Source organism: Acomys russatus, chromosome 29 (genome assembly GCF_903995435.1).
Source record: "Acomys russatus chromosome 29, mAcoRus1.1, whole genome shotgun sequence".
Taxonomy (NCBI): domain Eukaryota; kingdom Metazoa; phylum Chordata; class Mammalia; order Rodentia; family Muridae; genus Acomys; species Acomys russatus.
Genome location: NC_067165.1, coordinates 23,071,153 through 23,099,029, shown reverse-complemented (window position 1 = coordinate 23,099,029; position 27,877 = coordinate 23,071,153). Strand labels below are relative to the sequence as shown.

Sequence of the window (27,877 nt, the reverse complement as noted above, 5' to 3'; positions counted from 1 at the left end):
AGAACAGATATTGTCATCGACATCCAGAGCAGCAGTGGTAAAAAAAAGTGCCCCTCCCCCGTGGCAAGGCAGTGTTAAGGGCTGCCAAGGAAGAACATGGGCCCTGACTCAGAAGCTGAAGCAAGTCCTGAAGGCATCCTCAGCTTGAGGTTGCCAGCTGGCAGCGCTCCCTGTGGCTGAGGGGCAAGTTCACTCTTGAAGAGGCGCATGCTCCCTATATTAGGCTGGCAGAACAACACGAAAAGCCTTTAATGCGAGTATGTTTAAAAGAAATACAATTAGGGGCTGGAGAGATGGCTCAGGGGTTAACAGTGCTTGCGGGGGGAGGCGGGAGCGGGGAGACCTGGGTTCGATGCCCAGCACCCATGTAGTGGCTCACAGCCTTCTCTAATCCAGATTCCAGGGGGATCTGATGCCCTCTTCTGTCCTCTGTGGGTACACGCATGCACATGGTGCACAGACATACACACAGGCAAAACACCCATACACTGAAATAAAAACAATATTTTTAAAAGAAATAAAATTATGAATCAGAAGGCGTTCTCGGCATCCGCTTATTTATTGGGCCTCTAGGCCGGTTCCATTTCTTAGCTATTGTTAAAAGTTCAGGAGTAAGCTTAAATACATAAGGCGTCTTTGTGATAGCATTTAGAGTCCTTGGGGTACAGACCCAAGGGTGGCATAGCTGAGTCATACGGTAGTTCTGGTTTTTTGTTTGTTTTGTTTGTTTGTTTGTTTGTTTTCCCTGAGAATCTTCCATACTGATTTCCATACTGGTCACACCAGTTTACACTCCCACCAGTAATGAATAAAGGCTTATCATCCTTGCCAGTATTTGTTGTCACTTTGAATTCTAGACTTAATTTTTTGTTTTGTTTTGTTTTGCTTTGTTTTTTGTTTTTCAAGACAGGGTTTCTCTGTGTAGCCTTGGCTGTCCTGGACTCGCTTTGTAGACCAGGCTGGCCTCGAACTCACAGCAATCCACCTGCCTCTGCCTTCCGAGTGCTGGGATTAAATGCGTGTGCCACCACTGCCCAGCCGACTAGACTTAAATTTTATGTATGCATACATATACATATGTTTGGAAGATGAAACTAGGGAAGCGATCTTAAGGGAGGGGAGTAATAGAATAAATGTGACATGAAAGCAGGGGAGCTATGAGGAGGAAGAAGGGGACCAGTGGACAGAGGGCATGGGGAGGGGAGGACCAGGAGGAGCAAAGCACATGTGAAAGTGCCCCCGGTGAGATGCATTGCATTGCTCACTTCGAAACGGTTTTTAAGAGAACCAAATAGAAACAGAAGCTATGAACTTTGAAAAACTGAATGGAGCTATGAACAAGGATGTAAAGCTAATTGTTTCTCTAATTCTAACTCTGTCCTGGATTTTTCATTTCTAGTGGTGGGTAAGTGCATAAAATTATATATGTATGTAGTGGTGAACGTGGGAAATCCAGCGTTAAGCTCACAGCTTCAGAATGACCTCACTGAGATGTGTAGATTTGGGGGTCTCGTTAATTTCGATATGTGATTCTTAAACAAAACAAACCCTTTTACTGATTCTTTGTGAGTTTCACATCATGCACCCTAGTCCTGTTCAGCTCCCTGTGCCTTTCACTCTTGTAACCTCCTCGCCAAATAAAACACACACACACACACACACACACACACACACACACACACACACACACACACACCATAGAAAAATCTCATTGTAGAAGTTGTAGTGTGTCACAGTGTCCACACAGCTTCACTTGTAAATATTCATTTCAGTGAGTCACTGGTCTGGTTCGAGATCTCTGGCTTCTGTGACGCCATCAATATTGGATCCTCCCACGTATCCTGTCGTTGCTCTGTGTCATAGAAATCCTACAGCTTTGGATCAGTAAGACTGGCCCTTTCACGTGTCCCGACTGTCCCATCCATTTGCAGATGATACAGATTTTGGGGTGGGGCCAACTCGGAGCCCCGGATGTGGGCTTGGGTGGTAGCTTAGGTAGTCAGTAGGTTGGCTCTCCCTTACCTGTCAACTCTCCAGCGCTGCTTTAGCTAGGTCACTCAAGGGCACTTTTGGCAGGAGGCAGGTTTAGCTCTTCTGCTCTTATGCCCTGCAGGCTGGCATGCCTGCACCCAAGCCTCCTGAGCCAGCTCCACTGGGCTGCTCAGTCAAGGTGCAGGGGCCACTCTCCCAAGTGTTGCAGACTGTGAGGGGCCAGGCTCTCACATCCTGGGGCTGACTCACTGTGCCTTTGACATCAAGACTAGCTCCACTGTGTTGCCCAGGAGAGGTACAGGGCCCACTCTCCCGAGTGCTACAGACATTGAGGGGGCAGGGCTAGCCCCCCTCTCACATGTCCTCTAGGCCAGATCTCTGGACTAACTGCAGGTAGTGAGTGGGGAGAGGGGAGGGCATTACCTGGCACCCATGCCACCTCACAGCAGATGAGTAATGGGGCCACCCCCTCCCAAGCTCTCATCCTCGGGCTGGCTCACTTGCACCCCCTCCGCCAGGGCCAGCACCTCCACTGTGCTGTCCAGGCAAGGTGCAGGGCCTGCTCTTCTGAGTGCTTCAGCAAGTGAGAGACAGGGCATTAATGACTTTTTTCTAACAGTCATCCTTCAAAAATTATTTGAACAAATGTTTCAATATTAGATTAAAAAAAAAAAAAAAACGAGCATCACTTTTTAGGAAGCTACGGAGAAACATTCAGTCTGTGTGTATCTGACGTGCTCTTTGTCTTCAAAGGCCTGCTGCTGGCTGAACGTAGGGTTGTGACTGTCGTCCGGCCACTTGGAAGCTGTTAGCATACTGGCCCCTTTTTGCTGCTGCTGAGAAATTGGCTTCAGACAGAATATTGTTTATTTGTGGGCGTTTCCTCTCTGGAGGTTACTCAGCGTTTTCCCCCTTTGTCTTCATTGCCTTGTAATTTCTCTCCGACACGTCTAGGAATGGAATTTTTGTCCTACTCAGAACTCAATGTGTCGTTGCATTTCGGGGGCTCTTTTGTTTTCACTTCTAGAAAACTCTTTACCTATCTTTCCTCAAACGCTGCTCCTCTCTGTGTATTCCTTCCAAAAGCTACCAATCTACAGGTCTTAAGTAACTGTAACTTCTTGTCCATTACGTCTCATTCTCTTTCTTATTCCCCATTCCTCTGAAATATCAGATACTGGTTAGAGGACTTTTGAAAGGATTATTCATTTTTATGTGCATGAGTGTTTTGTCCACATGTATGTCTGCGCACTGCCTGTGTACAGTGCCTGTGTAAGGGTGTCTGACACCCCGGAACTGAACTTAAACATGACTGTTAGCCTCCACGCAGGGGCTAGGACTTGAACCCAGGTCCTCTGAGGGAGAAGCCAAAGCTTTTAATCACTGAACCACCTCTCCAGCCTCACTAGTGGACACTTCTGTACCAAAAACAGCAAATCCATCTACTCTTCATAGGAATATCCATTTTATATGTGAGAAAAATCAAAACAGAAAGAGGTGCTAAAATACACCTAGGACTGGAACACTGAACAGAACCGGCAAGTTTTAGTTATATATTTATTCACTTATATGTATATGTGACAATGATGGTTAAAAAAAAAAAGGCAGCCATAAATTTTGGAGGAATCATGGCAGGGGTGGGTATGGGGGGGTAGGCAGAAGGAGTGGGAAATAATGTAATTATATGTTAATTAGACAAAGTGATTAAATTAAAACTACATACAATTTTTTTTTTTTAATTTCATCTAAGAGAAGCAGAAGAGATGGTTCAGCATTAAGATCACTGGTTGCTCTTTTGGAGGACCCAGGTTCAAATCCCAGCACCTACATGGTGGCCTACAACCATCTATAACTCCAGTCCCAGGGGACCAGACACCCTTTTCTGGCACATGGAGCACAGACACGAAATGCAGGCAAAAGACCCATATACATAAAATAAGTAATAATATGTTTAGGATATGTCTAAGACTTTATTGCTAGCAAATGGCAGGGCCGACATTTGATGGAATGGGCTTCGGAGTCGTGTTCTGCACTGATGTTCTAGACTGCCAGCATCGCTCCATCTTTCTGCTTCTTCTGGTCTACATTTGGGGTGTTACTCGGGGTCACTCTGAGTTTATCAGTTCTCTATCTATGTCTAGTCAACCCTTCAAAGCATCCACTGCACTTCTTTGGGGAGACTTGCACTTTTTTCTTTCATACCTCAAGACCAAATCCAGGGCTTGGCATATTCTGGTATCTGTGTCTGTGTCTGAATTTTATTATAAAAAAATTACAAAAAAAATTATCACAACCAACGCCTCATGGCAATGGGCAAATAGACACCTTGGTGGTGGGGTTCTCATATCAGTCAGGGGCAGAGCAGATAGCAGGCTTTGTTTTTTTGTTTTGTTTTTGTTTTTTTTCATCCTAGCTTGATGCGTGGCTTGGTGGCCCAAGCTGTCTTATGCCTAGGACTTATAAAAATCAAATCAAATTCAGGCAGCACAGCACAGCTCAGGAAGAGGAAGACAGGCAGAGACCGGTGGACCACCATGCCAACCACAGACCTGACCTCCAGTGCATGACACAGGTGGGCCATTGACATCTGCTTGCTGCCACACCATACAACACAGATGGAGGATGTTGCCCAGGGGCCCACCAGCCATGTGGCCAGCCTACAGTGGGAGCCACCACAACGTGCGAGTATGTGGTGGTCAGATCGGAGAGGAAGAGAAAGGGAGCAGCTTGAGGATTATGAAGAGCCCCTAGGGTGGGAGAGTGGGAGAGCTGTCCCAGCCCCTCTCAAGATGCAGCACTTGGGAGAGTGGGCCCTACACCTTGACTCAGCAACACAGTGGAGCTGGTTTTGGAGGCTTGGGTGCACATGAGCCAGCCCCAAGGGCATGAGAGCAGGAGAGCTGAACCTGTCTCCTGCCAATGGTGGCATTGGGTGGCTTAGCTGGAGCAGTGCTGGAGAGCTCACCCTCGTGGTATAGAAGAAGGAGAGCTGGTGCTCTGACCAGCTCAGCTACCACAGAGGTCCAGATCCAGGGCCCCAAAATCTATGTCATCTGCAGACGGATGGGACGGTTGGGACGAGTAAAAGGGCCAGTCCTACTGATCCAAAGCTGGGTCTCCATGACACAGAGCAGCAACAGGATAACCAGAGGAGTCCAGGTGAACATCCAGTATTGATGATGTCACAGGAGCCAGAGATCTCAAATTAGATCAGTGACTCATTGCAATGACTATTTGTAAGTGAAGGTGTGTGGACAGAGGGCTATACTGTGGGACACGTTGTGACACACTAAAGCTTCCATGATGAGATGTTTTCTATGCTTTATTGTGTGTGTGTGTGTGTGTGTGTGTGTGTGTGTGTGTGTGTGTGTGTTTTATTTTGGAGGGTCAGTTGCAAGAGCAAAAGGCATATATGAGAGGATGAGGAGATGAACGAGACTGGGGTACATGATGTGAAACTCACAAAGAATTAATAAAAAAATGTTTTAAAAACTCACTAACCTGCTGGGTGGTGGTGGCACATACCTTTAATCCCAGCACTTGGGAGGCAGAGGCAGGCGGATTGCTGTGAGTTTGAGGCCAGCCTGGTCTACAGAGCGAGTTCCAGGACAGCCAGGGCTACACAGAGAAACCCTGTCTCAAAAACAAAACAAAACAAAACAAAAACCTCAAACAACAGCCACAAACCTCACTAACCTCACTAAGGGAAGAATTATCTTCCTGCCAAGGTGAAATAACAGGAAGTAGATTTACGTCCCCACCTGAAACAACTAACCTGGATAAAATATGTGAGGTGATAACGGGCAAAGGGCAGTGGTAGCCAAGGAAAGAGAAACAAGCCAGATGAGTGCACACCATGCACTTGCTGATGACCTAGAGGAAGTTTCCAGGCACAGGCCAGGCAAGGGAGCCCACGCTGCATCATGGATGCCTTCCAGGAATGAGGAGACAGGGTTGGGGGACCAAGGAGGCAAGGGAAGCTGGAGTCTGTAGGACAGAGTAGCAGAGAGGGGGGCAGGCCTCATGTAGTGTCTGCTCAGGTCACCTACGCTGAGGAGACTGCCCTGCCTGGCAACCAGAGCAGAAAGCCATAGAATTCTTGGGCCTCAGCAATGGGGAAATTAACTTGTGTTTAAAGGCTGATCCTGGCAAACATGTTAAGAGCAAGACAAACAGGATTGAGTTATTCCTAAGTCACTTAGCCACATTTAGAATAAAGCTTTAGTTTATAGCATAAAAAATACCCAACACCCAAGAAGGCAACTAAAATTTACAGCACATAGCATCCTGTCCAAAAACAAATCACTAGATTAAAAAGAAGAAAACTTCTAGGTATCTTTAGATTTTATTTATTTTATCATTTTTGTCTATGGTGCTGGTGAATCAAACCCAGTGTTTTATACATGAGAATACTTCCCTACAGGGAATGTGAAGGGAAGTTGTTAAAACAGGAGAACATGGGAAGCTAGAGCCATATAAAGAAATAAAAAGCAAATGGAAGCAATAGCTATGTGGGCAAAATAATGACTCCAATTACTAAAGTCACTTAAAAAACATGAACTGTTCAAAGTGAGATAATAGTACATGATCCCTGCAGCGTTATAAATAGGGATAAAATATGTGTCAGCAGCTCAGGAGCCAGAGGGCACGGGGGACACATTGTCATGAGCTCTTTTATGTGTACAGTGCTCTGCCTGCATGTTTGCCTGCATGCCAGAAGCGGGCACCCGATCTCATTATAGATGATTGTGAGCCACCACGTGGTTGCTGGGAATTGAACTGAGAACCTTTGGAAGAGCAGCTAGTGCCCTTAACCTCTGAGCTATCTCTCCAACTCTCCTGTCATGAGTTCTTATACTCTGTAAATTTATTTTAATTTTAGGTGTATGTTTGCCCCTGCCTCCGCCCCTCTGTGTGTGTGTGTGTGTGTGTGTGTGTGTGTGTGTGGTGTGTGTGGTGTTTACAGAGGCCAGAAGAGGGCATCAGATCATCAGATGCGATGAAACCGGAGTTACAAACAGTTATGAACCATCATATCAGTGCTGAGAACTGAATCTGGGTCCCCTGGAAGAGCAGCCACCCCCTAGTTTTTATACTCCTGATATGATCTTCTCCAGGTATGACACTCCTGTGTTGCTAATATGTATACTGTGTACATAAAGCAGCTCCTAGAGCCACACTGACATAACTAGTAAGCCAATAAATAACATAAAATATAATTGTAGAAATTCCTAAAGCAGAGAGAGAGAGAGAGAGAGAAGGAGAGCAAATGACAAAATTAGGGACCATAGAGATGGCTTGCTGGCTAGGAGAGCTTGCTGCACAACCATGAGAGCTGGAGTGTGAAGCTTGACTTCCACACAGCAAACCAGACGTCCCGCACAGGCCTGGAAACCCAGTTCCAAGGAGGGGCAGAGATAGAAGCATTTCTGGGGCTTACTGGCTTCCAGCCTAGCCAAGAAAATGTGAGCCCCAGGTTCAGGAAGAGACCATGACTCAGAGGCGGAGTGAGATTGAGAGATTGAGAACATTCAGCACTTCCTTCTTGCCTTTGTGCATGGGCACAGGCACACTCACACCTACCTGTACACACACACACACACACACACACACACAAATAAATAAAATAGATCTTAAAAAAAATAACAAATAGAAACAAAATAGTAAGAATTATATTAAATGTAAAAAGCCTAAATACTCCAATCTAAAAGCAGAGGCATTCAGATTGACTGATTTTTTTAAAAAGTGGGACCGAGGCATATGCTCCCTAAAAACCCCTCACTTTTAATATTAAGAAACAAATGAATTAAAAGTAAAGTGAAAAACTATAACAGGAGCTAGGTAGATGGTTCAGCAGTTAAGAGCACGTGCTCTGTTTGCAAAAGACACAGGTTCAGTTCCCAGCACCAGCATCAGGCTGCTCACAGCTCCCTGTAACTCAGTCCCTAAGGATCCCATGCCCACTTCTGGCTTCTGCCAGTACATGCACACACAAGGTGCACATACATACAACCAAGGCACGCGCGCACACACACACACACACACACACATACACTATGTTACAGCCAATCAAAGTAAAAATAAGTTTTTAGAGCAAAGCTTGTTACCAGGGCTAAAGCGAGTTATTATGGAATGTTGGTGGGATCGGTTAATCAGGAGGCCTTAAGTGTTTCTATTACTAAGTGACTTTTGTGATATATTACTACGGATTATATTACATTCCCTGCACATTTATATGTTGAGATGTGATCCCAAACACTTCATAACATGACAGTAATAAAATCATTTTATTTTGAGATAGTGCAGTCTCTGTGTAGTCCAGGTTGGTCTTGAATTCATGATCCTCTTGTCTCAGCCTTCCAGGCTTACAGCATTACTCTGAGTGGCTTCTATTTCCCTGTGTAAGATGGACTGTCAACATTGTCACAATGAACATCTTTAAATGTTTCTCCCTTTTCTTTAAAATATTAGTGTGTGTGTGTGTGTGTGTGTGTGTGTGTGTGTGTGTGTGTGTGTGCGCGCACGCGCGCACATGCACCGGAATCGCCCACAAATGTTAAAGTCAAAAGACAGCTTACTGGAATCAGTTTAACCACACGGGCCTTGAGGATCAAACTCAGGTCAGCAGTCTTAATCCGTGGAGCCTCCCTGCTGTCCCTCCATTGGCATTTTAAAAATTCACTAAGGGGGAGCCAAACAAAACAAAGTGGGAGTCCACTGCTTTCCAGTGCCTGGACCACGGTGGCGACCTGTGGGAGCAGAGGTGGAGTGACCCATTACGCTAAAGATGAAAGGCTGGGGTTGTCTGGCCCTACTTTTGGGGGTCCTTCTGGGAACTGCTCGGGCTTGAAGGAGCCAGGATCTACACTGTGGAGTCTGTAGGGCTTTGGTGGGTGAATTAGAGTGGGGAATTGCCCAGGGGGACCCCAAGAAGACCATTCAGATGGATTCTTCCGAATCAATCCAGATGGCAGCCAGTCAGTTGTGCCCGCTGAGATGCCCATCCTATGGAGCTGTTCAAGGAGGTGTGTGATCGCGTGAAGGAATATGGCGAACAGACTGACCCTTCTACCCACCGCAAGAACTGCGTAGGTGTTGTGGACTGGAGTGGAGAATCCAGTAAACAAGACTTACAGGGCATCTGAACTGACTCAGAGATCAGCGGCACCCTCACGTCTGTGCGTGAGAGCATTGTGGAAGACTGTGAGGATGAATTTATTGAACTTTTTTTGCAAGACAGGCTGACAATATTAAAGACAAACTTTGCAGTAAGGGAACAGATCTGTGTGATCGTGCCCTGCACAGATCACATGATGAGCTGTGAACCACTGGAGCAGCAGCCTAGACCGACTTGATGGAACACCCCCAGGAGGGGAAGATGGTGCCATTGCCTTTTTTTGGTTGTTGTTTTGGTTTGGTTTGGTTGGTTGGCTGGTTGATTTTTTTCAAGACAGGCTTTCTTTGTGTAGCCTTGGCCATTGCCTTAATTTATTTGGATCATATCAACCCCCAACTCCTCCAACACCTCCAACCCTCCAACCCTCCAACTCCTCCCATAGCTGTCCCCCACCCATGCTACTTCCATCTCTCAACTTCATGTCATCTTTTCATAGCCCACTGAATCTTCTGGGATTTTGTGTGTGTGAGAAGAGAAGATTTTTATTTTATATTATTATTATTATTATTATTATTATTATTATTATTATTATTATTATTATTATTCGTCTTTTCGAAACAAGGTTTCTCTGTGTAGCCTTGACTGTCCTGGGCTCTCTTTGTAGACCAGGCTGACCTTGAACTCACAGTGATCCACCTGCCTCTGCCTCCCTAATGCTGGGATTACAGGTGTGAGCCTTGATTACCAGTATATGCATGGGTCTATGTGTGGGTATGTGCATGTTAGTGCAGTACCAGCACAGGCCAGGAGAGGGCACTGGATCCCCTAGAGCTGGAGTTGGGAGCTGCCTGAAGGAATTACAGGAAATCAAACTCAGGTTCTCTGCAAGAGCAGGACGTGCTCCTAACTGCTGTGTCATCTCTTCAGCCCTAGTCTTTTTGCATGCGTTTATTTACTTATTATTGTATGTGTGCGGGATGTGTGGGCATGTACTCTAAGGAATGCGTGTGGAGGTCAGAGGACAACTTTGTGGTATTACATTTCTCCTTCCACCTTTACTTGGGTTCCAGGGATCAAATTCAGGTGTAGAGACTTGCTAGGTAGTGTTTTACCACTGAGCCACCTTGCCAGCCTTCTTTTGGATTTTTTTTTTTTTTCCTGAGACAGGGTTTCTCTATGTTATCTTGACTGTCGCTTTGTAGACCAGGCTGGCCTCGAACTCACAGCTATCCGCCTGCCTCTGCCTCCCGAGTGCTGGGATTAAAGGCGTGTGCCACCACGCCTGGCTCCCTTTTAGAATTTTTAAGATTGATTTTTAGGTGTGGAATTATTAGGTTTTAAATGTGTATTTTAAAATTTTGATATTGTTCTTTATAAAGTAGGTACCTATTTTCATCTCTACCAAGAACGAGCAAGTGCCCATTTCTCAAGACCCTCCCTAAAAGGAATTATCTGACAGGTGGCAATCATTTCTTTTCTTCTTCCTGCCATTTGTTTATCTGTGAAATCAAGCACAGATTCATTGGCTGTTTGGGTGCTTTCTTTTGTGACATCGACTGTCTATGCCTATTGCTTGTTTCCCACCTTTTCGTCTGGATCTGTGTAGTTCTGGCTGGCCTGGAACTCAGAGAGATTCTCCTGTCTCTGCCTCTCAAGTGCTGGGATTGAAAGTGAATGCCTGGACGTTCTATTCTATGGCTTTTAAAGAGCTCTTTGTTCATTAAGGATTTAACTTAGAGTATCAGGTATCCGAGGGTCCCTTGAGTTGTCTGAAGTCGGATTCCCAAGAGCCTGGAGCAATTCTGCCTCTGGTCAGTGGAGGGCAGCAGTGGGCAAGATTCACTTTCAGATCCAGCCTGCCTAGGATTTAGACCCAGATCTGAACAGACACACACACACACACACACACACACACACACAGAGAGAGAGAGAGAGAGAGAGAGAGAGAGAGAGAGAGAGAGACAGACAGACAGACAGACAGACAGACAGACAGACAGACAGACAGGGACAGGGACAGAGACAGAGACAGAGAAAACCTAACCAATGCAAGCAGGAGCCAGTGTCTGCCTAGCCCACACCAGACTCTGCCCTCTCACTCATTGGTTGTGCAAGAAGCCCTGGCTTCTCCTGTGGAGGTAAGGCGATGTTCCTTTCAAGCCTGACCAGGTTAAAGGTTTCTGTGTCTAAACAGACTCACTGTGTGTTAAAGGGTTAAATTCTGCGGGCTAGCCCTGTTGGCTAGCCACACACTAGGGGGAAGGGCTTGAGAGTGAGGGGCCACTGGGTTATAATGGTCAGATGCTGACGAGCTGTCAAATGTTCTACCTGGGGGACCCAACGGACAGAGGTTTTGCCAAAGAGGATGGGGCGTTCTGCCAGCACTGTGCTCAGTTTGAGACTCTGGATGTCCAGCCCTCACAGCAGCAAGGGGTCATGGTGTAGTCTGTCCTCTGTCCTCACTGCCATGTCTCCCCTCTCTCAGGTTCACAGACCTTCAGCCCACTCCTGTCCCAGAACAAGAGCTACCTAAGACTAATTCAGACCCCGGGGGAGGGGTCGTCGCTTGCCTTTCCTCACCACCCCTACTGTTCCCCAACATTGCTACTACACTCCAGGTCTGACAGGGACAAGAGGGCTATTTTTCTAGCTGAGGTAACCTTGCCTCTCCCTTAGGCTAGGAGCAAGGCAGGCCCCAAGAGGCCCTCACTTGGCTCATGGAGGTAAACCAGAAAAATGGCTTCCCGATGGCACCACTGTGCCTAAGGGACAATGAATCACATGACACACCAGTGTGGCAGCAGGGAAGAGATGGCTGGAAGCATGTGTGGGGGTTTTGTGGGAGGAGGGGACAGCAGGTGAGAAGCAACACACTCTGAGGACTCCACGATGTTGGGGAGGGGAGGCTGTGGCTGCTGCCTCCCTCATCTCCAGCCTGGGCCTAAACAGTTCTAGACTGCTGTGCTCTTGTTATGTTGACAAAGATAGCAGCAACTGCTGTTTGAGGACTGCTTCTGCTATGCCACCTCCTGCTCAGCTCTTCCAGAACATTCTTTCATGGAGATCTCACTTAGATCACTACTGGCCTACTGTCTCTCTTAGGTGACCACCAGCTGAGGCTAGGGAATTTGGGGGGCTTCGGCTGCTTGCTCGAGCCCACAGTGATAAATCAAAGCCCCTCCCCGCTCATTGCAGAAGCCAAGGCCTCTCCTCTGGGCCCCTCCACAACATTGGTTGTTCTGTGCTCATTAGCAGATATCTCTTGGGCAAGGAAGTGTCTGTGAAGGTGGCGCTGACTGGGGCGGGTCTGAGAAAAGAGGCCTTGGGAGTCTGGCCTGCAGGATATCAGACTCCACAGGACTATCTAGACACTTCTATAATAGTAACCCGGGTCTCCTTCTGGGCTCCTGTGTACCTGGTATCCGTAGTCACAATACAGATGAATGTCTGAGGGTAAGGTGCACCTTCCTCACCATTAGGCCTCTCAAGCCAAGGTCTTGCCAGTGCTGCATTTGCCAAGATGTTCTTTTAATTTGTAGACTTCAGGATGTCTTAGTTATGGCTTCTCTTGCTGTGATAAACAGCATAACCAAAGGCAATTTGGGAAGAAAAGTGTTTATTCCAGTTTACAGCCATCTAGTCCGTCATCCAGGAAAGGGGGGGCAGGGACTCAAGGCAGGAACCCGGAGGCAGGAACCGAAGCAGAGGCCATGGAGGAGTCCTGCTTAGTGGCTCGTTCCCAACAGCTCGCTTAGTTTGCTTTCTTACGCAGCCAGGGGCTGCCTGTCCATAGGTGGCACCTGCCACAGTGAGCTGGGACTTCTTACATTGCCCATCAATCAAGAAAATGCCCCCACGGACTTGCCCACAGGCCACTCGTAAGGAGGCATTTTTCTCAATGAAGAGTCCTTCTTCTCGGATGACCTTTGCTTGCGTCAACTTGACAATAAAAAAACTAGTCAGCACACATAAGAAGGAAAAGAATCAAGCCGATGGGTGCAAGGAGGCAGGATCAGCAGGAGAGAGGCAGGGGGCCATTCGGGGGTCTTTAAGGTTATTAGGAAAGATTGGCATATGTGTATATGGAGGTGGGAGGGGGTTGGCTGTCAGCAGTTGGCCTGCAGGGCAGAAGGGAAGGCTGAGTGCCTCACGGAAGGGAAGGCTGAGTGCCTCACCCCTATCTAGCTCCAGTGGGTAGTGGGTGTGGCTTTCAAAAATCTTATCAGTCCTGCAGGAATGTGTGGGGCTACAGCAAGAGGCAGCTGTAGGCAGAGGAGTGGAGTACGGGCTGGGACATGTCCTGACTATGGGTGGGGAGCCTGGGAGGACCCTGATCAGGTAGACCTGGGCTGAGGCCAGCTTTGAGGTGGAACTGGCAGAAAGCCCTAGGCATCCCTGCCCCCGTCGCATGAGCTGGCTTTTCCTCCCTGCTCCTAGGGTCCACCCCAACTTCTTCCTACTTGTTTGTTCATGCAGGATCAACTCACTGGGTTGTTTCCACCCCAGTCATATCTCTCTTTATCAAAACACAGCACCAGGGTACTTGTTGGTGGTGATTTGTGTGAGTGGGTGCATGTGCGTTTGCGCGTACATGCATGCCTGTGTGTGTGTGTTTGTGTGTTTTAGACGGGGTTGCAGTACACAGACTTATTTAGCCCAGAACCCACTCTGTAGAGCCGGATGGCCTCGAACCCACTTGCCTCTGCCTGTGAGTACTGGGAATAAAGGCACGTGCCACTCTGTGCTTGACTTAAGTTCTTTATAAATTTTTCACAATCCACTCAATTTATATATGTAACCACTAATTTACACTGAGGAAAAGTGAGTCGCAGAGAGGATCCGTGACATGCCTAAGTTGGGCACCTGTCAAACGTCAGACCCACTAAACAGATCTGCACGTCACTATCCAGCTCCGAGGGTGGTCCGCTTTCCACTTCTGGACACTGGGGGTTCAGTGAGACTGATGTCCCTAGAGGGATATGTTAACATCACCCAGGGTGTTAGCTGAGATGAGAAATTTAGAACGAGAAACAGGTTACTTTAGCTCTTGTGATAAACAGCTTTTCTTGTCCTTGGTTTGGGGTACTAGTTCTGTTTCTTTCTTTTTTCTTTTTTCTTTTTTCTTTTTTTATTTTATTTTGGTTTTTCGAGACAGGGTTTCTCTGTGTAGCCTTGGCTGGCTTGAACTCACTTTGTAGATGAAGCTGGTCTCGAACTCACAGCCATCCGCCTGCCTCTGCCTCCCGAGTGCTAGGATTAAAGGCGTGCGCCACCACACCTGGCTCTAGCTCTATTTCTTGCCTCTGTTTTAAAAAAAAAAAAATGCCTAACAAAAGCAACACAAGAAAGGAAGGGTTACTTCAGCTCATGGTTTGAGGCTACAGGCCATCATGGCATGAACTATCAGGCAGCAGGGTCACAAGGCAGATGCTGTGTGTGGGGGGCTTGATTAGGTATGGCCCCCATAGACTCGTGTGCTTGAATGGCTGGCCATAGGGAGTGGCACCATTAGGAGGTGTGGTCTTGTTGGAGGAAGTGCATCACTATGGAGGCAGGCTCTGAGGTCTCCTGTGCTCAAGCTATACTCTGTGAGGAGCACAGTCTCCTTCTGGTGCCTTCTGATCAAGATTTAGACCTCTCGCTTCCTTCTCCAGCGCCATGTCTGTTTTGCACGCTGCCATGCTTCTCACCATGACGATAATGGACTAAACCTCTGAAACTGTAAGCCGGCCCCAGTGAAATGTTTTCTTTATAAGAACTGCCTTGCATGGTGGGCGGTGGTGGCGCACGCCTTTAATACCAGCACTCGGGAGGCAGAGGCAGGCAGATCGCTGTGAGTTTGAGGCCAGCCTTGTCTACAAAGCGAGTCCAGGACAGACAAAGATACACAGAGAAACCCTGCCTCGAAAAAACAGGAAAAAAAAGAAAAAGAAAAAAGAAAAAAAAAAAAAAAAGAATTCCCTTGGTCATGGTGTCTCATCACAGCAATAAAACTCACACTAAGATAGATGGTCACACTGTGTGCACAGTAAGGAAGCAGAAGGTGACAAATGCTGGGGCTCAGCTTGCTTTCTCCTCTTTACTCAGCAGGGAACATCGGCCCATGGAATGGGGCCACCCACATTTACTGTGGGTCTTTCCATTTCTGTTAGCCTAATCTAGAAAATTCCTCACATCTGTGCCCAGAGATTTGTTTCCTAGGTCATTCCTAGGTGCTGTCAAGTTGATGGACAGTACCAACCACCTCAGGGATAGTGAGATGGTTCAGTGTGTAAAAGCCTGTGCCATGTGACCCTGATGTCTCGATTTGAATGAGGTGTCTCTCATAGTCTTGGGCATTTGGATTACTAGTCCCCAGTTGGTGGCACTGTCTGAGAAGGTTTAGGAGGGGTGTCCTTGTGGGAGGGAGTGTATCATGGGAGGCAAGCTTTGAGAGTCCAAAGACTCATCATTTTCAAGTTCACTCTCTCTGCTTTGTGCCTGTGACTTAACACACGAGCCTTCCACCAGGTGGTGGTGGCGCACCCCTTTAATCCCAGTGCTTGGGAGGCAGAGGCAGGTGGATCACTGTGAGTTTGAGGCCAGCCTGGTCTACAAAGGGAGTCTAGGACAGCCAGGGCTACACAGAGAAACCCTGTCTTAAAAAACCAAAAAAAAAAAAAAAAAAAAAAAAAAAAAAACCCAAAAACCAACCCCGCCCCCCAAAAAAAGACATGAGCCCTCAGCTTCTGCATGTACCACCATGCCTTCACTCTGCCATCATGGACTCTAACCCTCTGGAAAGGTAAGGCCAAATAAACTCTTTCTTTTATAAGTTTCTTTGGTCACAGCCAGGCGTGATGGTACATACCTTTCATCCCAGCACTCAAGAGGCAGAGATAGGTAGAGCACTGAGTTCGAGGCCAGCCTGGTCTACAGAGTGAGATGATGACCGTCATCATCATCATCATCATCATAACAACAACAATAATGCTGCCTTAGTCATTGGGTTTTATTACAGAAATAGAAAAATAGCCAATATACCCGATGACAAAAGCACTGTCTACCACAGCTACTGCACTTTCATCAAGTTACTCATAAGCCTATAATTCTTAAGTGTTACCCAACAAGATCTCCTTTCCTGCTTAGGTCAGTTTGACCTAAGCAAGCTTGATACTTTCAACAAAAGAATGCTAAATGAATGCCACCTGTGTGGCATGTAAATGGCTTCTCCGTGGAATTCTTGCTTCCATACCAGAACCTTCCTTCTGCCTTCCCCATCCTTCTCTATCTTGGCATACAGTTCATCTATCCAATTACTCAAACACTCTTTTGTCCCTACCAACCCCAAACCTAAGCACAACAGGTGGCCTCTTTGCTTTGGGCCTATAATAAGACACAAAGCATAGGGAATTCTGCCTTCTCAATACAGCTCAGATTCAATTTTCCTCCATTAGCCTGGGATCATAGTCCAGGTCACCCCCCCAATCCGCCCCCCATCTCTCTCTTTGGTTTTTCGAGGCAGGGTTTCTCTGTGTAATGGCCCTGGCTGTCCTAGACTCACCTTGTAGACTAGTCTGGCCTCGAACTCACAACGATCCACCTGCCTCTGCCTCCCAAGTGCTGGGATTAAAGGCGTGCGCCACCACTGCCCGGCTCAGCCCTCTCTCTCACCTGGATGACTACAAGGAGCCTTTCTGGTCTTTCTGCTTCCAGTCTTATTTGCCAGTGGCTATTTCTCTCAGAAGCCAGAGTGATCTTTCAAACACATGAACAGATTACATCACTCCCTTAGATGGGACTCTTTAATAATCTCCCACTGCATTTGAAATAAAATCTGTCCTCATTGCCAAGGCTCCAGTGGTCAATCTTGCTGTATCTTGTAACCCCATTTTGCCCTCTTTATAACCACAGAGATAACAAGCTCCTTTTTGCCCCACGGCACTTTCCTCGATGGCTCACTGTCTGGACTGATCTCTATCTTCACATGGTGGCTCTTGTCTGGTCATTCGCTCAGATGTCACTCTCAAAGAGCCCTTCTTGCAATGTCCTGGCTAACACAGAACCTGCTCTCACTCCCACCCCGCAGCACTTGCTCTTATGTCACCATGCTGACTTCCATCGTCTTAGTCCTTTTCACGCTGGGGAATCGGGAGCGAATCGGGTGGATTAGCCGTTGCTCCAAGCCTGAAAGGCAGCTTTGGGTCTGTGCAATCTTTGGTTCATTAAGGTGAACGGCGTCCATGACTCACATGGAGCAAGTGCATGGGCAGAAGCATGGAAGGTGGGACGTCACGTTATCTTTACATTTTTTTTCATACGTGATGTCCAGTTTTAATGAATAAAAAAAACATCAAACACCTTGGGATGGTCGATCTTGTGTGTGTGTGTGTGTGTGTGTGTGTGTGTGTGTGTGTGAGAGAGAGAGAGAGAGAGAGAGAGAGAGAGAGAGAGAGAGGTGCATGTTTATGTACGTGTGCATGTGAAAGCCGGAAGTTGTCATGGCATCTCTTCCTCAATTGCTCGCCACCATGCTGAGCTTTTTTTTTTTTTTTTTTTTTTAATTGCTTTATGTGCATTGGTATTTTGCCTGTATGGGTATATGTTATGTGAGAGTGTTGAATCCTAGAGCTACAGTCAGTTGTGAGCTGCCATGTGGGTGTTGGGAATTGAACCAGGTCCTTTGGAAGAACAGTCAATGCTTTTAATTGATGAGCCATCTCTCCAGCCCAATTTTTAAAATTAAAATGTATTTTTATTTAATGGGTATGAATGTTTCGCGTACACATTTTCAATATACTCCCCCACATGCATGCCTGGTACAGAAGAGGGTGCTGGATTCCCCAGGACTAGAGTTACAGATGGTTGTGAGATGCCAAGTGGGTGCTGGGACTTGAACCTGGGTCTTCTGGGAGAACAGCCAGTGCTTTTGACCATCTCTCCAGCTCCTGCAACTGGAAACATCCCTACTCCTCCAAACTATCAGCACTGAACATTGAATTGACCTTTCAACTCCTCATACCTGATCTAAAATCAGTGAAACCCCCGGTGTCTTGACTGGGCAGCACAGTGGGTCTCACTCTGGAGGCATGGTGAGCAGGCCTGGAGGGCATGAGAGCAGGAGAGCTGACCTTGCCAATGGTGGCACTGGGTGGCCTAGCTGGAGCAGTACCGGCAGCTCCCCGGTGGTGAATATAAAGGAGAGCCACACTCTGACCAGCTCAGCTACTACCCTGACGCACATCCAGGCCTCTGAGTTGGCCCACCCCAAAATCTGTGTCATCTGCAGATGGATGGGACAGTTGGGACATGTGAAAGGGCCAGTCTTACTGATCCAAAGCTGCAGGGTCTCCATGACACAGAGCACCAACAGGATAAGTGAGAGGAGTCCCGATGACGATCCAGTATTGATGGTGTCACAGAAGCCAGAGATCTCGAACCAAACCAGGGAGTCATTGCAGTGAACATTTGCAAGCGAAGATGTGTGGACAGAGTGCTGTACAGCGGGGCACTCCCTGACACACTACAGCTTCCATGATGAGATTTTGTTTTGTTTTATTTTTTGTTTGTCTGTGTGTTTTTTTATTTTGGGGGGGGGTGGATTGCAAGGGTGAAGAGTGGATGTGATGGGATGGGGGGGGGGGGGGGGGGGGGGCCGGGAGATGAGCAAGTAGGACTGCGGTGCATGATGTGAAACTCACAAAGAATCAAAAAGTTGGTTTTGTTTGTTTTTGTTTTTAAAGCAGGCTACTGAATGAATAGAGTGACATGTCTTATACATAGTCAACCTAATTTAGTAGCTGACATGAAAAAAGAGTCCCCAAATTAAAGAGAGACACACCTATACAGATACAATGCCAAACAGACAGGACCAGGAAAGGAGCACCCAGGAGCACAAGCCCCCCACGTTGGGGCTATCCCAGCATCCTTTTCTGCACTGCGCAGGCAGTAAGCTGGGAATGCTGGCGCTGCACTGCAGGTGTTTTCCGAATCTAGCCACTGTAGTGACTCTCCCACTTCATCTCCTCAGGGTGACTGCAACAGACCCCTGTCACCGTCACTAGCTTTGCCTATACCCCACAGCCTTTCAAGATGAAGGCGAAGCCCGCCCTCCTCTGCTGAAAGCTCAGTTTGCCGATGTCCCGACAGACGCTGGGTAACCGCTGGTTCTACTCGCTCACCATGGCGCACTCCTGCCATCTGTCCTCGCCAGTTCCTCCATGAAGATGCTCCTGCTGATGCAGGCTTCAGCGCTGCTGCTCTCTGTGCTGAGAAGGTTTTCCTCCCGATACCCTGGAAGCCCGTTCCCTTGCTTTCTCCCATGCCTACCTGAATGCTTCTAAAGAGGGAAGCTGATCCGAGCTGGCTCTCCAGCAAACTCTGACGTCCCCTCACCTCTCCGCCAGTCTTCTGCTGGCTGCACAGAGGTCCTGGGAGTCCAGGAACATGACTGTCATGTGCAACCAGAGGCGCTGTGTAATATAGGCATCTATGGAGTGAACAAATGGATCCTAGACAGCTGCCTCTTCCTTGTCATATTTTGTCTTCCAAATTCCTGTAACCCAGATGTCAAGATGGCTCAGAGGGTAAAGGTACTTGCCATTGGGACTGATGACCTGAGTTCAATCCTCAGAGTCGACGCAGTGAAAGGAGAGAAACCGACTCCCCAGAGTCGTCTTCTGGCCAGCACATGCACCAAGACATGCCATCCCCAAAAGAAATAAAGGAGTGTAAATTTCCTGCAGCCACCCCCCTCATCCATACTCACTCAAATCGATACCCCAGTGGCTGAGTGCTAATCCACTGCCCGCTCCGCCCTGTCCATCCAAGCTCTCAACACAGCCATTTAAAGCATTGATTCTGATTATTTCCCCCTGTATGAAAGTAATATGTGTTTCTAATGAAAAATATAGAAGGCACAGATAAATAAAGACAGCCGGGGAAACCCTGCCTGTATCCCTGCAGTCTATAATCTAGAGAGGAGCATTTACATGTATGCCTTGACATCTCCCCCTACTCCCCATTGGCAACAGAATCCAAGGTCATGAACATGCTAGACAAACGCTCTTGTCACTGAGCCACACACCCAGCTGTGTTTTCTACGCGTAGCTGTGCCTTTATAGACTCGCCAGCTGAAGCCGTATTTTGAAGGAAAAAAAAAAAAAAAGACTACATGGTAGCAGCTGGTGTTTCTGTTTGCTCTGCAACTCTAAACAGGTTATTTAACTTTAATTTTTTTTTTTTTTTTGGGTGATGCCTGGAATGAAACCCAGGGCTTATGCATGTTAAGCAACAGCACCAAGCGAGTGGTGTCCTCAGCCCTCTTGAGTCTTGTTCGAGGCGAGGTGAGAGGGCTGGAGGAGTGCATGTGTATTTGTGTGCAGAGAGCAGAGGACAACTTGGGTATGGTTTCTCAGGCGCTGTCTGCCTTATTGTGGAAGACAAGGCTTCTCATTGGCCAGTGAGCCCCAGGGACTTACCTTCTGTACCTCCCCAGAGCTTGGATTTTAGGCATGCGCGGCTGTTTTGTTTTGTTTTGTTTGCGTGGACTCTGAGATTCAAATCCAGGTCCTCATTTTTGCAAGGCCAGCAACTTTAATTGACCAAGCTGCCTTTTGGGGGCACTCCCTGTTTAGCAATTTGTTACCTCTTTTTCATGAACTGGAAATAGGAATGGTGTCCTGACCCTCCCTGTTAGCAGGTGGCAAGGATTAACTCTGGAAAGTGAGCCTGGTAGTTGCTCAGTTAGCGCTAGTTGTTAGTGCTGGACAGGTATTTCTGGTATCCACCTCGCGCAGGACCACCCTCAAAGCGGGAGGGGGCAGGGCAGTAATAGCAGGGAGGTCTGTGGATGCTCCCATAGGTTTACAATGGAGGCAAAGCTTCTCCTGGCTCTCTCCAGCTCGCAAGAGTCAGTACTGCCAGTTCCGGGCTACACACAACACGAAGGAGAAGGCTGGTGCTCCTGAATGCTCCTCAGCCTGCCTGGGCTCATTGCTAAGGGTTTTGTGCTCACGCGATCTTTCATAACCTGAGCTGTTCAGAGATTGATGAATCAATTAGGGAATGCCATTTGCACCCTGCAGCTGGGGATTGGTTAACAATTACTGGAGCTGGAAGCTGCTGTTGCCGCATGGCTGTGAGCCTGTCGGGGCGTTGCTTTGTTTATCTTAACAATGGTTGCCTCTCAAGGTGTGGTACCCACGGTGTGTCAGCAGTAGGGGAGTAGGAAGAGCAGTACTTTGGAGGAAAATCAAGACGCAACAGAAACCCCGGGGGTGTGGAGGTGTTTAACTGTCATAGCTTTCACCCATACTGCCATGACAAACACCTTTGTTATCACGATATAAATAAGAACTGCTTTGCAGTCGCTAGACAGCAAAATCTCTGACCTGACTATATTTTCACATTTGCTTTCAGGATTAATTTCACACGAATAACAACAGTCATGCTAGTAACTATTTATTGGCCTACTGTGTATCAAGCTCCAGGCTGATAGCTTTCAACACAGGGGCGAAGTAACCCTTTATGATTGGTTCTGTGCTTCAGATGGGCAGATTAAGGGCATAAGAAGATGAAGTCATTGCTCAAAGCAGGCAGTGAGGCTGGGGGACGGCCCAGTGGGTCGGTGAAATGTTTTCTGTGCAAGCAGGAGGACTCGAGCTTGATTTCCAGCACTGATGTAAAACCCGGGATGTGATGGTGCACGTTTGTGATGCCAATGCTTGAGAGACAGAGTCCCCGGGGCTCGCTGGCTATCTAGGCTAGCATAATCAGTAAGCGCCATGCCGTGTACCATGGCTCAGCCTGGTAACCTGTGGTTGAACTCCAGAATGCGTGTTAAGGAGGAAGGACAGAACCAACTTTATAAAGTTGTCTTCTGAGGACTTGTCTCAGCAGATAGATCTCTTGAGGAATTATATCTGATGTCATCTCATTGGCCTCTCCACGCATACACACTGCTGTGGGCTGAATATCAAATGTCCCCCCCCCTCCCGTGACTCACTTGGTCCTCACTTGGTGGTACTCTTTGGGAAGGTTGTAGAACCCTTAGCCACACTAGAGGAAGTGGGTCACTGGGAGTGGGCCTTGGGACTTTATCTGGCTCCATTTCCTGTTCACACTCTGCTTCCTGGGTATGGATGCAGGGTGAGCATCCTGCTCCTGTGACAACTCTTTGTCTTTCTCACTGTAGAGGACTTTCTCTCTAGAACTGTGAGCAAAGTAAATCTTTTCTCTATTATAAGTTGCTTTTGTTCCGGTATGTTGTTACAGAGATGGAAAAGTAACTAGGACACACACACACACAGCTCAGGAACACACTCATGGAGGCAGAGCAAGGCCTCAAAAACATACTGTGTCTTGAGCTGGAAGCACAGCCACCATGCTACCCCACTGCATTGTTGATTGCATGAGGTTTCTTAGAATTGTAGTTATTGCCCGACCATCGAGTAGCCCTGAAGGTTTATTAATGGCCTTGGACGATAGCGATTTCTTAGGGAACCCAAGACACAGGGATGCCAAATGAATTACCTTCGAAAAGTCACACGGCCAATAAATGGTTGGTAGCCAAATGACATCCACTCCATCCAAAGTCCTCTCTGCATGTCCCTGCCATACTCTGTGTGTCTGTGTGTGTATGTATGTGTGCATGCTCATGTGTGCACATATGTGTGTGTGTGTAAGCTAGAAGTTGACATCAGATCCTCAATTTCTCTCTATTTTTGAGGCAAGGTTTTTCACGGGATCTGGGCTGCATTACCTCATTGTCTTGATTGGTGAGCACCAGTCTCCGGGCATCCTCTTGCCTCTGTTTCCCCAGTGGTGCAACGATAGGTACCTGCCTCTGCACATGGCCTTTTAAATAGATACTGGGGAGCCTCACCCAGGTCTTTGTGCTTTTAGGACACTCCCTCTACTGACTGAGCCATCTCTGTAACATCCTCTGTAACTTCCTCCCATAGCACCACAGTCCCAATTCACTGTGGTCATCATGGGTTCACACAGGTGTGACTGTGTCACGGTCTCCCCAGCTGGAGGGTGGGCCTGTCGTGGCAAGCTGCATGCCGAGTTTTGATCGTCTCTGAGTGCCCACCCAAAAGAGCTGTCCTGTTCATACACGCCAACTGAACGAGTGAGTGTAACTTTCTCTAAGTCCTTGAGGTGAACCCCAGATGCACTGGCGACATCTGCTCCCTCAAACCTACTGAAATGGTTTCTTTTGTTTTGTTTTTTGAGACAGGCTTTCTCTGTGTAGCCTTGGCTGTCCTGGACTTGCTTTGTAGAGCAGGCTGGCCTCGAACTCACAGCGATCTGCCTGCTTCTGCCTCCCGAGTGCTGGGATTAAAGGCGTGCGCCACCACTACCCGGCCTGAAATGGTTTCTAAATCTCAAGATATTTGACTCGGTCCATCTTGATCTTGTAGCCCATGGAAGGATGTCAGTGACCAAGTCCACAGCAGATGGAGCCTGGAATGATCATTGTTTGTCAGAGCCTGCAGATTCACCCAGTTCCCTCATGTCTGGAAGGATTAGTCTTTTTTTTTTTAGAAAAAAAAAAAAAAGAGCCGTTGTGGGGTGTGATGTGACATTTCAGTTCCTGTGTACCATGAGTGAGATCAGCTCAGGGTCGTTAGTATGGTCTTCACCTCAGACATTTATTGTTTCTTTGTATTGAGAGCATTCAAAGTCCCCTCCACCAGCTATTTTAACATATTGAATTAGTCATTGTGGACCTCAGTTATTCCTCTATGCTAGAGGACAATAGAAGTGTCCCTTTTACCTATCTGTACCCTGGTACCCACTGCCAGGTCATGGAGCTTGGCCCCATTGGGCAGATGAGGCCAGTGGAACTCTGAGACACGCAGGCCTTGGTCAAGGTTACACAGGGAGCCAGTGGACAAGTGAGAACCACCATCCAGGTCTCCGTGCTTGCTTGCCTGGACCCTTCTCCACAACTCTCCTGGGTTCTGGTAACCACAGTCTAGTCTCTACTTCCATGAAATCAGCTTTCTACTTTTCATAGTCAGTGAAAACACATGGCATTCGCCTTTCTGTGTCTGACGTATTTCAGTTAGCATCAGTGTCTTTCAGTGCCACCCATGGTACTGCAGAAGACAGAACTTCATTCTTTTTACGGTTGAGTAATGTCCCATGCTACACATCCTATTTACTTTACCCATTGCTTTAATTAGGGTCTCTATTGCTGGGATGAAGCACCATGACCAAAAGCAAGATGGGGAGGGAAGGGTTTGTTTGGCTCACACTTCCACATGTGGTCCATCATTGAAGGAAGTCAGGACAGGAACACAAACAAGGCAGGAACCTGGAGGCAGGAGCTGAGGCAGAGGCCACAGAGGGGGCTGCTTACTGGGTTATTCCATGTGCCTTGCTTAGTCTGCGTTCTTCTAGAAACCAGGACTACCAGCCCAGGGATGGAACCACCCATAGTAGACCGGGCCCTCCCTCATCAATCAGTAATTAAGGAATTAAGGAATTAAGTAGTTACAGGCTTGTCTACAGCCAGATCTTATGGAGACATTTTCTTTTCCAGCTGAGGTTTCCTCTTTTTGGATGATTGTAGCTTGGGTCAAGTTGACATAAAACTAGGCAGAACACATAGTTATCCATTCATGGATACGTTGGTTGATTTCCCTTCTTGGCTGTTGTGAACAGTGTTGTAATAAACATGTTTAGTGCAGAAATCTGTGTAACATGCAGACTTAAATTCCTTCGGCTATATATGCATTGTAGGCTGGCTGGCTCACTTGATAATTATTTTTCTAGCTCTCTGAGACCCTTCCATGTTGGATACTGGTTTAATGAAAAGCATGTGATCTAGCCATGGCCAATGGGATGCAAGAGCACATCTGATGGGGAGACTTTCAGGCAAGTTTGCCTTCCTGCCAAGATGCACAGAGGAAATGCCTTCTTCATCGAATACTGGTCACATGTGCAGGCAAAGGCAGACACTGGTCCTTCCATCCTGTGATCATAAAGAAACGTTATTAATGCATGAGGGAGGGAGGCTGGCCTCTGAAAATATGGAGTCATCAAAGTCCTCCCTTATGGCCCTGACCATATTTACTGGATGCTCACAGCCTTCCAGTAGGTGGGCAGGAGCCTTTGGGTTCCAAGAGGTTTGTCTACTTCCCACCTGCCTTCCTGAGTTCTGGTTTCTCATCTCAAGAGTGGCATGAGGTGGAGGGCTGGACAGTGGCATCTGAGAAGTTCTTGCTACAGGCGACGATGGGGAGCCTCCTTATGTGTCCTCTGACCAACCCCTCAGCTGCCTGCACCTCAGCTCTTACTCCCTATATACAAAGAACTACTGAATAATTTCTCCGTGTGCAACTGGGATGGTTACACAAGATTACATATATATCACACGCTTAGGATAATGGCTGACACGTAGACTGACTCAGTAAGCCGTACGTGTTGTCATCTTTATCTCTTCACTTGAAGCTGTTGACTTTTGTCAGGTATCTATTGTTTGACGGCCGCAGCAGAACTCGGGTTACTGGAACAACCCTAGGGCCCCCGAAGTCACCGAAAGGCCAGCTCTGTTAAGGCTCTGCAACCTGACAAGCTTGGGCTCAGCTTCTAGCCATGTGACCTCAAAGAACTTTCTTCACCTTTCCTGCACTTCCATTTCCTCATCTGTGAAAACCAAGAAACAATACCTCCCGTGAAAGAGAATGTCTGTGAGAGATGCACCTGGCACCACGCCCAGGATATAGCAGCATAATTTTTTTTTTTTTTTTTTTTTGCCAAGGGCCACATCAGAGGAATGTTAAGGGAACTGGCTTTGGTCCACTTAAAATCTCAAAGAATAAAGAAGTCTTTGTGACTTAAAGACCCCCACCTCCTGCTTGTGCTGTCCAGATCCCAGACCATCCAGGGGCCTTTGAACTCACTTAGCTTTGGCAGGAAATGGACACCCCCTCCACAACAGAGAGCTAGCCTTCCCTGCAGGCTCCCTGCTGAAAGAGCAAAAGCAGAAGAAATGGTGTGTGTGTGTGTGTGTGTGTGTGTGTGTGTGTGTGTGGTGGGGTGAGGAGGGTTGTTGTGGTCCCACTCGGCAAGCACTGTGGCCTCGATCCTGGTCCTCACTTGTCCATGTTGGCTCCCTGTGTGACCCTGACCAACACCTGGATCTCGCAGGATTCCATGAACCTCATGTGTCCAGTGGGGGCAGATTCCGTGACCTCGGCAGTCTCTTGTGGAGCAGGCATTTTAGAATGCAGGAAGCAGGACCCCTGGCTGCTGGGGAGATCAAAGGGTGTCTTCCCAGAGGATGCCTTGCAGCTGCCTGCCCTCTGAGCAGCTCTTGGCTTCCTGCTCTGCTCTGAGCCTGCTGTGCAGCCCTGGGAACGGCAGAGGCCTCCACTGACGTCAGATGTTGCAGTTCCTCAATCTTCTTGGCCCAGTCTTGGGTCACACAGGTTTCAGATTCTTGGTCACATTTTCCCTCCTGTGCTCTTGAGTTCTAAAAACATCTGTCTGAACCTTAGGATCCTGGGGAATTTCTTCTTGATTTTTTTCTAAACCCACTCATTCGTTTTCCATGGTTAATACTCATTTATACTCCGACTGGACATTAAGGCCAAGTGGTGTCTCCCTGCCTGGCTTCTCATCTGTACGAAAGTTCTCTAGATCAGTTACGTGGCAGAGGCTACGTAATCAAACAATACAGAGATTTACACTCTGGAGAAGCTGAGGACACGGTATCTCCTCAGTCCATGAAGCTGGAGGCCTTAGCAAGCCTGATCTACTTGCTGAAAGCCCAGAAGATTCCTAAAGGAGGCCTGGTCTTCAGTCTACCTTGGAAAGCCAGAGACGTAGTGTTCTGATATCAGCAAGGCATGGCAATGAAGTGGGAGCTCAGGCCAGCAAGGAGTCAGGGTGGGAGGCAGGAAGCAGTGCCATGGAACACTTGAGGCACTATCAGAAGGAAATGTTTACTCTGAGAGAGAATCCTACTCCCGTCAGCCACTCCTTCCGGGAAACACCCCCTACAGACCAGCCCACAGGCATGTCTCCTTCCTAGAAATGCCCCCACAGGCCCACCCATGGACATGCTTCCTTCCTGGAAACACCCCCACAGACCCACCCATGGACATATCTCCTTCCTGGAAACGCCCCCACAGACCCACCCACAGGCATGTCTCCTTCCTGGAAACACTACCATAGACCCGCCCACACGCATGTCTCCTTCCTGAAAATGCCCCCACAGACCCACCCACAGGCATGTCTCCTTCCTGGAAACGCTACCATAGACCCGCCCACAGGCATGTCTCCTTCCTGAAAATGCCCCCACAGACAAACCCACAGGCATGTCTCCTTCCTGGAAACGCCCCCATAGACCCGCCCACAGGCATGTCTCCTTCCTGGAAACACTACCATAGACCCACCCACACGCATGTCTCCTTCCTGAAAATGCCCCCACAGACCCACCCACAGGCATGTCTCCTTCCTGGAAACGCTACCATAGACCCGCCCACAGGCATGTCTCCTTCCTGAAAATGCCCCCACAGACAAACCCACAGGCATGTCTCCTTCCTGGAAACGCCCCCACAGACCCTCCTACAGGCATGTCTCCTTCCTGGAAACGTCTCCATAGACCCGCCCACAGGCATGTCTCCTTCCTGGAAACACTACCATAGACCCGCCCACAGGCATGTCTCCTTCCTGAAAATGCCCCCATAGACCCGCCCACAGGCACGTCTCCTTCCTGGAAACGCTACCATAGACCCGCCCACAGGCACGTCTCCTTCCTGAAAATGTCCCCAC

General features: G+C 47.9%; 1 pseudogene; it reads left to right on the top strand.

Annotated features, from left to right (window-relative positions):
* The first annotated feature begins 8,779 nt into the window (after positions 1–8,779).
* Positions 8,780–9,316, top strand: LOC127211325 (protein canopy homolog 2-like; annotated as a pseudogene).
* The last annotated feature ends 18,561 nt before the right edge of the window (positions 9,317–27,877 follow it).